This window comes from Tetranychus urticae, chromosome 2, assembly GCF_039701765.1.
Source record: "Tetranychus urticae isolate SD_2017Ah chromosome 2, NJAU_TeUrti_SD_1.0, whole genome shotgun sequence".
In the NCBI taxonomy this organism is placed as follows: domain Eukaryota; kingdom Metazoa; phylum Arthropoda; class Arachnida; order Trombidiformes; family Tetranychidae; genus Tetranychus; species Tetranychus urticae.
Genome location: NC_142959.1, coordinates 3,930,098 through 3,947,196, shown reverse-complemented (window position 1 = coordinate 3,947,196; position 17,099 = coordinate 3,930,098). Strand labels below are relative to the sequence as shown.

Sequence of the window (17,099 nt, the reverse complement as noted above, 5' to 3'; positions counted from 1 at the left end):
GCTTTAAAGCAAGAATCAAAAAAATCTTTCAATTTATTGGAATAAAAAAAAAGTTTAGTTTTTGGAAAATATTTTAATGATGAAAATGCTCTGATAATTGGAATGCTTTTACATAGAAAATCTCGATTCAGTAACAAGTTAAAAGATGACACAGATGACGAGAAACAGATTATCAAGTTGATCATTGAATGGAATAAGTTTGCCTCGAAAAAGGTAATTCACTTTCTCATCATCATCTTCATCCTTATTGATCATTTTCATTCATGTTCCTCTTCTTGGCTCAATTAGTTTTGACAAGTAAATCGGAAATGAAAGGCCAACACTATTTATAACCTATCAACAACCTGGTTGGTGATAATGATGAAGATAAAGGAAAAGATGGAAAAGAGGAAAAAGATAAATTTCTATTCTTCCTTTTCATTTCATGTTGAACATGATGAGAGAGACAAATTGTGATCAAAGGAAAGACCAATTTTTATAGGCAAAAGTAATCAAGAATGGAGAAGCAAAGAAAAGTTCATGAAAAAAGCAATTATTCATGTTTGACATTCTGGTCAAGGTGGTGATTCGATGAGAGTAATCAAGATGGTTATGATGATGAAGATGACAAAAGAAGAGGAAAAAGGTAATAATAGATGTTATTCAGAAATGATAACTTTTCCTTTTTCTCCTCTTCTATTCTGTCGCTCAACGGAAATTCATATTCGTTTATCCTCACCAAATGGCTAATAACTCTCATCAAGACGACAACATCATTAGTTGAAATCACGCAAAGAACAGTCACAAATGGAATTGGAAAAAATGTGAAGTTTTTTTTCTTCTTCTTAACTTGATTAACCTTGATTAACAGGATAATGATTATGTTCACTGATTGTTCATTGTTGAGCACAATTAACAATGTAAACATGGCGTTTAACTCAACCTTTTATTCACATTTTAATTGTCATTTAACAAGGTTCACCAAATGTGCAACAATTGTGATAATTTTCAATTGTCATGCAATGCTCTCTGTCTAATGGCATCACTTGGAAATTACTTTTCATTCCCATGTGATTCAGTTTAATTCATTAATCAAGAGCAGCCAATTTAATTGTTCAATTTGCATTTTCATCTTTCAGTTGATTTTCTGCTTCAATCAACTTTCAATTTTAAGAATTACTTTTTTGTTCACTTTTGATACTCTGATGATCAGCTTGAGAAGGTTTTAATATCCAAACCTTTGCACCTTTAATAATGAATTGACCGGAAATAATTTCAATTTTGATTCAATTCTTTTTATCCATTTTCATCACAATGATAAGGTAACAATCATGTAATTTCAATTGTAATTGAGGAAAAGGTTGAAAGTAAATCAATCAATGAAAACAATTATTTGATTTACTCTTTGAAAATGGTAAACACGAGAAAACTCATCTTTACAATGAAAATGGTTGAATTAGACTGATGGTCAGATGAGTTCAGAATTGAGGTCAGAAATGGATTACATTGAATCATCATTTTATCATCAACTCTGTTAATGTGATATGTTTTTTATTTGTCTATTATCATGTTGTTGGGAGTCAGTCAAGAGTATCGTTTTAATGTTTCATTGATTGAACAGGTAAGCAGAAGAGAATGAAAAATGAACAAATTTTTTCCATTTTTTGCACTCTTTTCATTATTTTAGGAGAAAAGGCCTTTTGCCAAACAAGAATGAGCGAGAAAATTTAATTTCCAATCAACTTGTTGATTAGATTGAACAGTTTCTACCGAATAATTGTTCATAATTCATTGAACCATTTCACTTGGAAGCTCTTGGCACTTGCCTCTAGTTGCTTGGATTTTTAAGTTTAGTTGAATTTCATGATAAGTCATTAGCAATTGTTGGAAATGGAAAAGATGAAAATTAGTTTCCATTCATTCATGGTAATGAGAGATTAACTGAAAACAAGTCTAACTCACTTTGGGTTAAGTAGTTTACTTGAGCTTGTCAAAGGGTTGATCAAACCTTGAGTGTCAATTTGTTCATTTGTGTATTTATATCTTTGACAGTAAATTGAATTGAGAGGAATGATTGAATTGACTGAGAATCTAAACGATTAAGGAAAGGGTTGAAGACTACTTTAGTCTGTGTAAATACAAGTAAATACTCATTAACAGGCAATCAGTTGAAATGATTTTCCATGTTGAAATGGGTTTAATCTGGAAGCAATGAAAATCTGTGGAAAAACTGGAAACAAAATGTTAATCTAATGAAGCCTTTCAGTGAAACTTATTGGATGAAGGATGATAAATTGATGCAGCAAAGTGATAGTCTTTGGGTTGTTAAACGGTTAAATGGCATCAGTTATTAAACTGCCATTTGTGTGTTTATCATCACTTGAATATTACTGTTGGTTAACCAAATGATGTGCAACAATGCATCATGGCCTTAGGTGATGAACGTGATGATAAAGATGGAAAAATATTAAACACCAAATTGGATGAGAAAATGTAAAAAGGTTTCAATGTTTATATCGTTTAATGAGCTGTAAGGTAAATGAAATTGAATGAATCACAATAAATGGTTAAACATGGATGAGGGTAAAGACAAAATAAGCCAAGCACTTGACATAAAGCAAACAAAAGTGATGACCAAGTGAAAGACCAAGCAAGATTCAATATTGTTGATCATGAAATGAACAATAACAGAAAAGAATAGAATAGAAAAGAGAGAAAAAAAGAAACAGAAAAAAAGGCGAAAGTTGTATCAATATTGAGTAAATACGTTTTTCATTTAATTTACAATTGAGCTTATCGCGTGCCACTTTTTTATTAATATTATCATCACTTATAGACGCTGTAACAAATGTAAATAAACAAGTTAATAACATGATAATAATATTAGAGTTATTTTGTGTGTTTCATCAAGGGATAACATTTGTGCCTTTGGATATTAACAGCCGCAAGGTATTAAACAATTTCCGGTTCCATTTTATTCCAATTCGATTCAATGTACAAATTCATTTTCCAATTTGCTTTTTTAGCCTTTCCGACCTTTCGTTTTCATTTTGCTTTTTTTTGGGTTGTTTGTTTGTTTCACTTTGGGCAAAAAAGTCAATGGGTAGATGAGTGGGTTCATTGATTCATGTTGTTCAAGTTCATGTGGGGAATATGATGATTGTATGAACTGTTCAAGGAAAGAAAAGTGTCATTTTATTATTCATCGTCTTTTCAGAGCAAATTGCTCAATATTGCAACAATTCGAGTTTCAATTTTTTCAATATTTTTTTCGTCTTTTGCTAAGGCAGTTTCAAGTGTAAAGAAACTTGTGAATCGGTTCAACTTTTTTGACAAATCTATTTGACATTATTCAATGAGCTTGGACGGAATGAGAAATGTACTTTCGATTGATATTGACGAACTTTTCGAGTCAATAATTTTCAAATGCGAGAAGAAAATGCTTTGCTTTTCGCTTTGTCCAAGGACTATGGGCAGAAACTTCGACTTTTGAGACAAGAGTTGGAACTTTGTGAGTTTTTAGATACACAAAGCTAAATCTATCAATGCTATTGAAAAATTTCTCTGACAGTTTTCGAGAAAATCGAGATCAAAGTTTGAACTTCGATCGTCTTTTTTCGATAACGATGAACGAGATTTTGTTAACTGAATTTCGCTACCATTTGATAATGAATATGAAAGCTTTAAGAAGCAATGGAAAGGTGCGATTTTTGCAATTCCTTCATTACTTCTCATGCATTTTGAGTCAAACTCGATCAACTTTCTATTTTTGTTCTTGTTGGATTCGCCTTTACCCCACTCCATAAAGGCCATGCAAGGCAATTTACAATATTGAAACCTATATCTTGAATAAAGGAAAAAACTTTTTTTTCATCTACAAAACTCGACTTTTGTTTCTCTTCATTTACCTTTGCCTTAAGGTAATACAAACAGGCAGAAAATTTCATCGCTATCAATAATAATATAAAATGATAACTAAACAAAGGTTAAATATGAGAAAAGTTGAGGAAAATGAAGACAAGAAAAGATGAAGTAAACGGCAAAAAGTAATATTGCAACTTACATGGTGTCCAAATAAAGTGTCTCTTCTCATTGACCATAGACGATGAAAAATATACAGACTGAGTCTAGAGAATAGAATATCTGAAAGAAGAAAAAAAATGAAAAAGAAACTATTTATTGACCTTTTCCGTGTTTCCATAGTTTAACCATATTCTTGGTTAATGTCAATTTCAACAGCTCATCAATCTTAAAATGTTTCTACTCTTCATCATCATCATCATTATCAGAACTTGTAGGACGCTCAGATAGCCAGCAATCTGTGTGTGTAAAAGCAAAAAGATTAATCATCAAGAAAATGTTCAGTAATTATCATCAAACAAGATATGAAAAGAGAGAAATGAAAATGTTCGAATGATAATGAAATAACTTATTTCTTCATCGTTCATCTTCTTTCCTCCCATGTTTACTCTCTTCTCTCTCTCCTCCTTTTGTGGGTGAAATGAAGATGATAATGATGATTGGGAGGAGAAAAGGGAGGTTTTCATCTTGAACATAATTTCCATCATTCATTCATTTTTCATCATTTTGTTTGTTTTCTTCTCTTTCATCTAATCTGTTGACGGTTTTTTGTGTGTTGATAAACAAGTTGCAATCATCAACATTCATAATATTATTTCAATTCAACTTTCTCTTAACAATCTTTAACAGGTAAGAATGTGAAGAATCTATTAACAATGAATGACATGAACAACACAAAGACCATCATCATCAATAGGTAACAGTCGCATATGGTTTATTGATCAACAGTTGAGTGTGTTTGCGTTAATGGTGAAAATGAATCAATGTTTCAATTGATGATTGATAAGATGAACCCAAATCTGTAAATAGCAAAATTTTCATAAAAGTATATCCAAATGGATGATAATATTTTTATACCATTAAACCGTAAAAGAGAAATGATCAACATCGCAACATCAATCATGTAAGGTTCAGGGTTGGCCAAAAAAAAGTAAATTCAGTTCAACAAGAAAATTGCAATGAAAACAAGTACAAAATATGTTTTTCCTTTGCTATTGATTCAATTTTCCTTTTCAACAACTTCTCCAATTTTACCCAGAGAAAAATGACATTTTCAGTTCCATTGATTGCTATTGATTTGTGTGAAGCAATCAGAAAATGAATCGATAATGATTGAGGTCAATTGCAAGACAAGACAGAGGAAAAAGTTGTCACCTTGATTTTGTAAATTTGGGTTTAAATGGATGATAAATGAACTTCAAAACAATGCATTCAACTTTAAACCCAATATTACATTTTTGACCAAAAACATCTTTAATTGTCTATTTTAAGTGTTTTTCAATTTCGAGAGTTTCAACAAATTCGTTGATCAAAACTTGAAAATTAACACACAATTAGATGAAATCAATGAAACAATAACGAGAAGTTTTGGATAACCTTTTGAGAGTCTGATTGAGCCAGAAATATGATTTCTTGGTTTCTTCTGTCAATGTGATTGAGCAAATGACTTGACAGGTTGAGCTTGGCTTTGTAAGAAGCTGGCTCAAGATCAATTAAAAAATGATTTTCAAAATGAATATCATTTCATGATTCATTTGTTAACAGTTGCTGAATCAACTTTTGTCGCAACAAAAAAACGATGAATTTAAAGTCGACTTTGCCTGATCTAAAGAGCTTAATGTTGTCACAACTCTAATGATTTAATGATTTTGACTAATCTCTTGGTTTGAATGAACACTGAAGGAACCTTTTGTGACATTAATGCAAAATAACCCAATGATTTCAACTCAACCAGTTGACCTGTTAAAGGGTGTTTCAGATCGCAACATCAATTTCTGATCTTAATCATTCAATCTTGGTGCACAAACTTACACTAATTTAAACACTTTTCTGGTATTCAACAACCCAAGTTACAATGTTCATTAGCAAGGTTATCCTGTATTGAGGCTCAATTGTTTCAAGTGATTTGATTCATTCACTTTGCGTGTTGATGATTGTTGAGTGATTTTTTCCTTGTTATCATTAAATGAGAATAACATGTTTTATTTTGTTTATTTTTTTCTCTTCTCATTCTTTTTCTTTTCCATTTCAATCTTTTTTTTCTACTATTCTCATTTTCATCCGAGTATTTATTATTTTCAGTTTTTACCTTCATATTGAATGCAATAAAATATCAATCACCAGTTAACACTGTTTGCGTGAATTGAAATATTTACTTTTGATTAACTGTTGATGTTGATTATTTTTATTCACCTCAAGAGAAATGAGCAAAATAAATAAATATCAAAGTGCATTTGCCATGTAATAATGATGAATGAATTGAATCCCCAAAAAAAGATAATATTTTTATAATGAAAAATGTTGCTGTTGATTTAAATGCTTTTTACCGGTTTAATTAGATTTACTTGTAATACAGATTTACACTGGCCGTCAACAAATGATTAACTCTTTAAAATCAAATCTCTCAAAATAATTATCCTGAAACATTCCCATTAGATCAACATCATTATCAATCACTATGACTATTAAGACTTGCAATTTAACAATAAATATCATTAATTCATCAAGATTATAAAGAAAATGTTTATCAATCAAAATAGAGTTGATCTAATATTTGATTTAGTAATTAAGATGAAAGGTTGAAACTTAAATACATTCATCCTTTTCAATCAAAATTAAGTTTATCCGTTTATCAATGACCAACAGAATGGCAATCAAAGGTGAAAATTTCAAGCAATATCGAGAATCTTTTCAACTGAAAATGAGAATACAATTTTTAGGCTTTTCCTTTGAAAATGGACAAATGGTGAAAGATGAAGATGAAGATGATGGAAATGAGTCAATCTAATTAGGTTTCAAGGCTTGTGTTACACAAAAGGCAGGGAAAAAAAAGGTGAACAAGATAATGATGAAGTAAAATGGTAACTTGGTAAATGGATGTTAACCAGTAAATTAAATCATCACCATTAATATTGACAGTAAAACATGGCAAATGGAAGTTATGCTTTTCATTCTTCTTCTTCTCCCTGATCATCATGTAATCATCTTACTTCCTACAACGCCCTTTGCTCTCAGTAAATACAGACTAATTTAGTAAGCTTATCAGTCTTTTCAGCTAAAGACTTTGAACGGAATGATAATGATGTTGAGCTTTTTTTACCTTTTTTACTCTCTCTCTTTACATTTAATGAAAACAGATTTACATTTGTTGTTACCTGAAAAGATGAAAAATGACAATGACAGTGATAATGATGCTGATGATGGCGATGATGATAATGATGTTTGTGTGAAATTTGTTCAACTTATTTTGACAAAATCATTCAACAAATTTGCTGGTAAATCACGGTTCAAGAGCTTAACTGAAGTCAATAAAAAAAAAGGAAAGCAAAGAGAGGAAAGATGAGTAGACAGAAAAAAATGATTCATATGAAGATGAGGATGCTAGAAGACTAGTGATAAATTGAATGGAAAGAGGGTGAAATGGTAAAAAACTGTCGGGATTGCGTTAAGATGTTGCTCTAATCTCTCGAGGATTCCCAAAAGCTTTACAAGATTTGACTTTGTTGGATCAGTTTTTTGTACAGTTTCATCTTCTTCATCCAAGAGTTTGTCTCTTAAAATCAATATTTTTACTCGTAAGCTGGAGGAAGAAGATACTCGACTATGAACCATAAAGAAGATAATGTGGATGAGAGAAGATGAGAAAAGATGAGACAAGTGATATAGGGCTCAATTCATTGGGTTTAACATTTCAGTCCAACCTATAGCATGTATATATCTAGGTATTATAACCAATCCTATCCGAGTTATTATCAAGAGTAAAAAAACAACAACATGATGATGATGATGAGAATGTAACATGTAATTTGCCTTGAAAGATGGTGAACGGAAAAAGAAGGAAGAGGAAGGATGAGAGAAGAGTTTTGGCTTTCAATGTGAATAGAGAAATTGATTCACTTTATTCATTCTATTCTCTTTTTTCTTCTTCTTCTTCTTCTGTTCAACAGAAATTCAATTCCACAAAATATTTATCCTCAGCAGATATTGAGTTATAAATAAATATAAAAATGAACAAAGGAAACAAAACAAAACGGAAAATGATGAACATGGAAACAGGCAAAAGGAAGGTATAAAAAATGTTAAGAGTTAAAGAGTTAAGATAATAATGATGATTGTTGAGGATTATAAACAAGTTTCAACATTTTCATGGCATTCAAGATTAGTAGACTATTTATAGTTAATAACACAATGAAACAAAAAATGAAAAAGGTCATGAGAAGGAAAATTTGATGAATAAGATGAAAACAATATTGAATTGAGAAATTGTTTTCTTCTCAAAATGATAATAAGAAAAAATGTTCTGTTTTCTGTTTAGCTTATTGATTGAATATGGATGATGAGTAAAGAGGAAAAGATGATGATGATGATGATAAGAGGAAAGGGAATCAAGAATGAGTAAATTTCGAGGTAAAACTCACCAAACTCAATGTGGAATCAATTGGCTGGAATAAATCAGTTTTTTTTGCCTTTCTTTTCTTGCCATTTCTAGAGGAAGAGAAGAAAAGAAAAATGTTAGAACTTGTCTTTACAATCGAATGCTCATGAGTAGAAGACTTATTTTTCGAGTTTCGAGGTTGGGCAATCAACAAATCGATACGAGGTAGAGTCAAGTTAACCAATAGGGATGAATGAAACTCTCCTAACATCAACCAATAATCAGATGTCAAGCGTCATCTTTTTCCTTTGCTTCCTCCTTGTTACAATAATGCAATGATGATAATGGTAATGCTCATGATAATGATGATAATGATGATAACATTTCTGACAATATAATCTTGCCAAAAATGAATATCATCTTTACTCCCAGCTTGGTTCAGTTTGCTTTTTCCTTTTCTCCTTCTTTACCTGATTTTGCGATCGTTACAAATGATAATGTCGATGATGATGATGATGAGGATGATGACTGGGATACGTTTATGTTTACACATAATATACAATTATCTTGTATATTGTGACATCCCTGTGATTGTAATTCAATAATAATTTGTACCTTTTGTCAAGTAAATTTCACTCCCAAATTTATCCTTTATTTAAAATGGATTTGTGCATTGATTTTCACGCTTTTATTATCTTTTTCATGAAATCACAAATCTCTTTTCTTTGCCTTTCTTATCCTTTCCTTTCTTGTTCAGTTTCATTCAATTTCGCCTTCTTCTTCTTCTTCTTTCTCTTGTTGCCAGTTTTTTCTTCTTCGCCTGCCTCAAATTACAACGACAAAATGAGAGAGGTTCGAGTCGATGGAATGATTATGTTGATTATGATGATTATGATGATGGCTCCTTATTCAATGATTCAATTTGACAAATGGTGATTTGTATCAATATGTGTGACTGTGTGTGTGTGTGTGTGCTTGTATAGCTGTAAATGTGTGTGTGTTGTGTTTAAAAAAATGTCATCTCGACTTTTGATGTACCAATAAAAGAAGACGAAAGAGAAAGCGCAAAATCTTGTGGAAACTCAGTGGGCACCGATTATGAATAACAATTGACAACAGTTTTTCCTTTTTGTCCTTCTCGCCATTCACATTGTTATTATGATTATCATGATTATTATATTTTTTCACTTGTAATAACCTCGTAATTTGACAAGTTTACTTGTTCACCACCCAACACAACATTTATGTGTGAAATGACAACAAATGACCCCCCAACAATCAATTTGTAAGCCAAAATATGGGCATAAATGAGTATATTGTATTTGTGTATTCAACTGTCGTTGTCACGGTGTGAGTTTATCACTTTTTCGCGTCTCTGTCCTTTTCACAAATTTGTCTCTTCCATTTTTTTCCTTCTCTTTTTTTGGCAGTTTATGGACACTCGTCAAGCCTTTTCTTTTGCCTTTGCTCAAAATTGTTGACCTTTATGAATGTTGAGTGTGTGCATGGTTTAGTTACAAGATGAGGTGAAACATGAAGCAGGTACAAGTTGAAAAGTTTGTCAGCCAAAGTAAAACGATAAACGGCCAAAAAGCACACAAAATGTCCAAAATGCAAGATAAATGGTGATAACGGAGATGATGAAGATGACGACAGAATAAAGATGATGATGAAAATGAGATTCAATGTTAATAGCAAAATAAATGGCATCGCTTGTTTAAGGTAAACATATTTTGCACTTGAATGCTGTTTACCATCGCACAGCGTGTGAGTTGTCAGGTTAATAAATGAAGATTCAATTATTATTTTTCTTGTTGCTTTTTATGGCATTAAAATTGCTGGATACCCTGACGATGGATCAAAAATATTCAACACCTTTTGTGAGTCTTTCTATAGCAGTGTGTTCATCCATTACAATCTTTGCTTCTTTATCCAAGTGTCCAAGTTATTGATTGTAATGTCCAAATCATGTCCATTATCCTATACATGAAAATGTTTCCTTCATCGTGAATCAATTTACATCTAACTGGTAACAACTTTATCTGTCCGCTTGATGAAAAGAGAGAAATAAGAAGTGTTGGAATTGAATAATAAGCGATAATCATTATATTATTATTACCTTGATTTTTCTCTCTCCTCTTTTTTCTTCTTTCTTCTTCTTTTGGAATTTACATGAAAGAAGTGCAAATGACAAGATGATTATGATGATGAAGATGCTTATTTTGGTTTTGTGACACACTTGAAGCTGCCAAACTGCAATTCTTGAAAAATCATGAATCCAAACTAATCAATAATTAGTTGTCAAGAGTCTCCTTTTGCAGCTTCCAATCATCCTATTATTATCATTGTTATTGTTGTTGCTGTTGCTTTTACTGGAGATGATGAGGCTGAGCAAAATGATCAGTGAAGGTTAAAGGTGTAAAAAGATGATAATGTTAAAGCTACTTTACTGAGTTGAAGTGATTCTCGAGAAGATCAAAATGTTTCTCTCATTCGCATTATTATCACTCAAGTTTATTGTTAATAAACTTGTTTTTTTTATTACAAAACAGACTGACTTGATTGCGTTTTAACATGTAAACATCAAGGAAAAAAGAGGAGAAATCTTTCAACTCTTTTACCTTTCATCTTCAATTGACTCTTTTTTACTCATTTCTCAATATTATTTTCCTCTGAGTTTTTCTTTCTCTATTCAACTCAATAATCATTTTCACAAAATTACAATTACACTTGACACCTAATTTTACGACTAGCACTTTATAAGCTACAAAAATTGTGTACTTTGGTTAGTTGGTTAGATTGAGATGTTATCTAACGAGCAATGTTGTAAAACAAAATGAAAGCAAACTCATGTTAAAAGAAGAAATCATTTTATCGCAATAAAATGAAATTTGTGAATCTGTGAAATTGAAATGGGCGACTAGAAAGAGTAGAAAGAGTAAAATAAGGTGACGAGATTAAGAGTGAAAGATGAATGGATGAAGATGAAGTTGAATAACATGATGATGTTGTATGGTGTTATTGTTGGAAATCATCATTGTCATGTTGTCTTGCCATCTCATGAGATTTATCTTGCTTTTTATGGCAACATCAAAACAAGAATGATGAAGAGTAAAGTTGCAAAAGACAAAAGCTTCATAAATCAAGAAATTAACTTTATGAGTTAAGCTTAACATTAACTTTACTCTTCTTTGCACTCTTTTTTATAGCAAAGTCGTCAGAAGAGAGAAGAAAATTATTCATTGCAATTCTGGCAATGTGATTATATCCAACCACAATCGTCTAATCGTAATTTGCGCTTCCAACTGAGTTATTTTTCGCCTTTATGTTTCCATCATTATTAACATCATTATGGCAATCATTTCCGTTTTTTGCAGATAATTTATTACCAATAATATTTGGACAGTTTCAAATTAATCCATTTGAAGCCTGAAGAGAAGATGAAGGAAAAATTTCAAGATTAATAAGTGAAAATAAGAAAGCAATTGGCAAGAGTTTAGTAGCAATTAATTGTAAATGTTGAGAAAATTTTCTATCTCTTCTTGATTCTTGTGTAATGATTTTGAAAACCAATAATCAATGAATGCAAGAAAAAATGAAATGAAATATTACGATTGATATTTTGCTTGCGAATTAGCTGATGGAAAGATTAAGAAGTAAACTTGAGAATGGGAAATAAGAAAGGCGAGGTTAACTGTCAATGAGATGACGATGTTAAAAGGAATAAGGAAGATGATGAAGGAAAAGATGTAAAATGATGAGGATAAAGATTGGCAAAAGAAAAGAACTGATAGAATCAAAGTAATGTTTACATAAAGAATTAAGAAATTCAATTGGAGACAGTTTTTACTCGCCATTGAATAAACAATCAGAGTAAGCTTAACTTGGTTTCCTCTTTTTTTTAATCATACTCAACTTGAACCTGTCTTCATCCTCTTGTTTTCCCTCCATCTTTATCCTCATCTTCCTCATCTTTCGATTCTCTTTTTACATCTCTCTTTAGTATCATCAAAATCCTCATCAACATTCGCCGTTTAACCAGATTTACTTTGATTAAAGGAGAGAAACTTGACTTGCAGTAAACAGGCAAAAAGCAAGATTGTCTTTACATTTCAATTCCTTGTCATCAGCATTGTCATCATGTTTCACCCTTTGATATCCAGTGCAATCCTGAAGTTACAATTTAGTCGCTTTTTTATGGATCAATCAACATTCATTTTGATGTAATCTAACCAAAAACAGTCTCTAATCTGTGGTTCAATAAAGAGGTAAAAAAGGACGAGAATTGAAATAAATGAGTGTAAGCAGGAGAAAAATGATCATGAGAGAAAGAGAAAGAATTGTAATGTTACTTTGTTTGAATTGGAAGGTTTGAATAAAATGAAGAATGAGGATAATCAGAACAAAAAAAGGATGAGAAGACTCGACGTTTGTTCATTGGAATAGAAGAGTTGAAGCTTTTTTTTACCTCAGCCTTTGCCTTGAATGACAAGGATGTTGTAAACATGATGATGGAAACAAAGTTAATGAGCAAACTTGTATTCAAATGTGATTTACCATGTAATCAGATTCTTTGTTGATACTATGATATTATGTTGAGTTTGTTTGATAGAAAGTTTCATGTTAATGGGCTTCTCATCCTTTTCGCGTTTTTCCGCAACTTCATCTTTTCTTGTTTACTTACCAATTAGGGTTACTTAATACTTTATCATTATGATTATTATTATGCTTTATGACTATTATTATCATCCATTGAAAGACCAGGAAAAAGTGTAGCTCAGAAAAAGTAAAGAGTTAATCCGCCAACCTTGTAATCAATTAGTATTCTGTAAAGGATAAAGCAAAAAGATTACATATGTAAATGGAGTAAATTTAGTTTGTTAGTTTCAATATTTTCAACTCAATAATTTTCATGTTGACAGAGCAAGGAAAATCTGTTAATCTTCCCATGGAAAGATGATAATTGAGTAATTGATTAGAAAATATGATTATTAAGGTGAAAATTGAATAACAATGAGAAAATTCAATTTTACAATTGCTTCTCTTTCCAATTTGATTGACATTTGAATTGATAAATTTCACCAATTTCAACAAAGATTCATTGAAATTGGTGTACAAAATGAGACTGATTAAAGGAAAAGTTAATCAGATGGCGAAAGGTGAGAAAATTTGTTTTCAATTGACTAATTTTTTCACCTAAATTATCGACAATTTAAAGTCTCTTTGACATTTTTGTCAGTGAATTTCGTTCTCAATCTGAGAAAAATTTCCATTGAAAATGTTTAAAATTAATCGTCATTATATTTAAAAATCAATTCAATCCAAATGATGGAAACTGATTGATTGCATTTTTAAATAATAATTTAGCTTTTCTTGATTTACTTTTTCCTCCTCCAGAATTTCCCATGAAAAATTGAAACAAATTGAAATATAATAACAACAAATTATCACTTTCATTCCATATAATTGAATGCTTTTTCAACTATCAACATGGGAATAACAGAGTAAAATAGTCAATCAAAAGCAATCCTATTTTAGCACATTTAACACTCAACAATATCACCATTTGAGGGTTTTCAGTCGATTAATTTTAACAATTGATAAATGTTGATCAAAGTAATCAAATAAAACCTAAATAAATGATGATATATTTTAAATTTTTGTTTAGTCTCAATTCACACCTGAAATCCAATTGAAACTAATTAGGTCATAATCAATCAAATTTTGTTTCCCAATAAAGTCAACAGCTCCAATCTATTGATAGGAATAATCTTTCTTATAATCATTCTTACTGTTGAAGCTTCTTCATCTCCATCATTTTCATTATCATCATCGTCTCCAACTTTTCATGCTCTTCCTCTTCTTTTGTCATCCAAATATTTTCCATATGGTAAATGTAATGTTCAAATTTGCTGCTTGTTCAAGTTGGTGGAGCAAGCTAGTCAGAGAAAGAGTAGAAACAACAACAGCAACTACACAAATAGATGGAATCAACTTATCAATATAAAATATCAGTCAGTATGTGTGTGTCCATTGTGTCCCCAGGGGAGGCCCTCATCTCCCATTGAGATGATAATATTCTTACAGGTACAAGACTTAGGTAAAGACCAAGGTTACCATGAAAAAAAATGTTTACTGTGAACAAGAAAAGGAACATAATAAAAATAAGAAATTTAGTCTAAATGCAAGTAACATGGTGTTTTTTCATACGTACTAAATGTTTGTACCAACCTACTTATGCACAGATACAGGTATATATATTGTGTATATATGTATACATAATACTCTGGTAGGTATGTTAGAAAAAATTGTTTTCATTTTGGGAAATTGAGAGAAGTTGAAAAGTACAGCAGTCGCAAGCAAATAATTTGAAGACTGTTGAAAAATTTTATGCATCATTAGACCCAACTAACGTCTCTTTTGCTTCTCATTTCTCTGCCAGATTAGTAAAGAATAGTTAACCATAAGAGTGAGGCCAAAGGGGAAAGAAACCAATAGAAAAGCAGAAGAGATATACCAAGATCAGAAGATAAAATGAAGTGCTAAAAAAGAAGACAGAAGAGAAGAGAAGTGGATTAGAATGATGGAAAGAAAGGAAAATGAAAAGGTTAAAAAGAGACAAAAAAGGCTACCTTGACTTGACCATTTTAACCTGTTGGTTCCTTTACTTGGTCTATGCATAAAACCTTTCAGTTATATTGTAACTAATAAACTCAAACAATTTGTAGTTGGTGAAACCAATACACAAAAACACTTTTAAGCTGTAACCTAATTTGTCTCCAGGATCATCATGTTTTAAAGGGTTGTAACCTCGTTTGTTGGCTCCTTTTGTTTATGACTTGGAAAGAGAAAAGAAAGAGAGAGAAAAATTTTAAGTTAGAAGTATTATTCACTGTGATAATGAACTGGTTTTGGAAAAGGGTTTTGTGCTGGTTTGATTGAAAAGACACATTAATGGAGTAGCAGAAGATACTTAGGCTAGTCAATTTGTATATACATAATTGTTTAATTTTCTCCCTTTTCTTTAACAAGGTGAGTTAATCTTTCCAGGGTGAGTAAATTACAAAATGATGTACTAAACAGTGTAGACAGAAGCAACAGTAGCAACGTCAAAACATGACAAAATAAGCTTTAGCAGGATAGAGGCAAGAAAACAAAGCGTAAACAAAATGGTCCACTAAACAGGGTTGGACAAGGCAAAGGGAAAGGAAAGGAAAGCTTACCTCAAAAGTTTCCTGGGCTCATAAACATTAAAGCGGATTATCCTCAATTTGTAAGCTTATTCTTACTTCTTGAGATTTGATTGAAGAGGTTATTACTGATGGTTTGGTAAATCTAACCATGCTTTACAAGTATTACAAAGGACAAAGAGTGAAAGATTACATTGAAAAAAAAGATGTGATGTAAAAACCAAAACCAATGTTAACCAATGCTTACACCAAATTAGATAACAACAAGCCAGGCAGCAAGGAGGAAAAAAATGAATAGAAAATAAACCACAAATGAAAATCAAAAGTCAACAAAAAAAGCAACAAAAAAGGGCAAAAGAGGCCAAAAATGACCGAGTAAAAGGCACAATAAAGTGAATAAAGGAAAAGGCTGACCAAAAGAGCGCCATTTGATGAATTAACATCACATGCTTTCATTTGAATACATCTAAATAAATTAACACTAGAGGGTGTTACTAGCAAATAAATTGTAAAATAAAATGAAATTAAAATTGAAATTAAAAATTTTAACCCAAAAGGACAATTTAAAAATCGATATTAATGAAACTAAATTTTCCAGCAATTTTCACTTAGCTTGTAAACTGTTGAAATGATTAGTAATTTCAAAACTGAAAAAGAGTCGAAATAAAGTTTAATGAAAAAACATTTTATAATGAAATTTTGTTTACAATTGAATTGATTCGCAATTGTTGTTCAGTTGAATGATGAAAATTGATTCAAGAGGCGTAAAAAGGTGAAAAACAAAAAAGTGTAATGCATGTAATGATGAATGGAAAGAGGAGAAAAGAGGAGAAAAAATATTTATTATAAAACTGGGAGTGAATATTGTGATAAACTGGGAATGAAATGATAAATAATGTGATAAAAATGGTTATTCACTTTAACTGTCTTTTGATTCAAGTCAATGTGAACTTTAATGGATAAAAACAGAGAGATTGAAGGAAGAGGAAGATTGATGTACATAATATCATCATCATCGTCATCATCTTAGTTCAGGTTAACAATATATTTTGGATAATAAATGGAAACAAAAAGCTTTCTTTCAGAGAAACAATATTTTCTTTTTTTTCTTCTCTACTCATTTAACCCACCAAAGAAGATGATATAATGAAACTCTGAGAAGATAAACAGATGACTCTATTGGATTGTTACACATTTAAATGCATTAGCAAGAAGAAGATGAAGAGAAAGTAAATCAAAGATTATACTTTTGGATCCGATTTTCAGCTCTTTTATCCCCATTAATAACATGCTTAACATCCACATTCATTACAAAGTGTATATTTAGTTGACCAAAAGTGAAAAATATAAAGTTTCACTTTTCCAGAAACAAAAGAGTATCAGTTCAAGTTAACATGAATAACAATTTACAACCAATGAAACAATATCAGACAATAATTGTTGGTAATTTCAATCAAGTTCAGTTCAATCATTGA

General features: G+C 30.9%; 1 long non-coding RNA gene across 19 annotated transcripts; it reads right to left on the bottom strand.

Moving 5' to 3' along the window:
- Nucleotides 1–2,728: 2,728 nt before the first annotated feature.
- On the bottom strand, nt 2,729–16,536 carry LOC107363744 (uncharacterized). 19 transcript variants are annotated; one of them, XR_016198504.1, is made up of 11 exons: nt 15,658–16,536; nt 15,067–15,272; nt 14,666–14,976; nt 14,227–14,569; nt 13,119–13,260; nt 12,544–12,684; nt 10,554–11,863; nt 9,050–10,483; nt 8,478–8,544; nt 4,043–4,298; nt 2,729–3,148 (listed from the first exon to the last, which is right to left on the bottom strand). It is a non-coding gene; the product is annotated as an uncharacterized LOC107363744 (long non-coding RNA). The 19 variants fall into 19 exon arrangements; XR_016198502.1 differs by having other exon boundaries at nt 4,043–4,122; nt 14,116–14,569; nt 14,649–14,976; nt 15,658–16,033; XR_016198500.1 differs by adding an exon at nt 15,432–15,563 and having other exon boundaries at nt 4,043–4,122; nt 8,478–10,483; nt 12,351–12,684; nt 14,649–14,976; nt 15,658–16,032.
- Nucleotides 16,537–17,099: the final 563 nt, after the last annotated feature.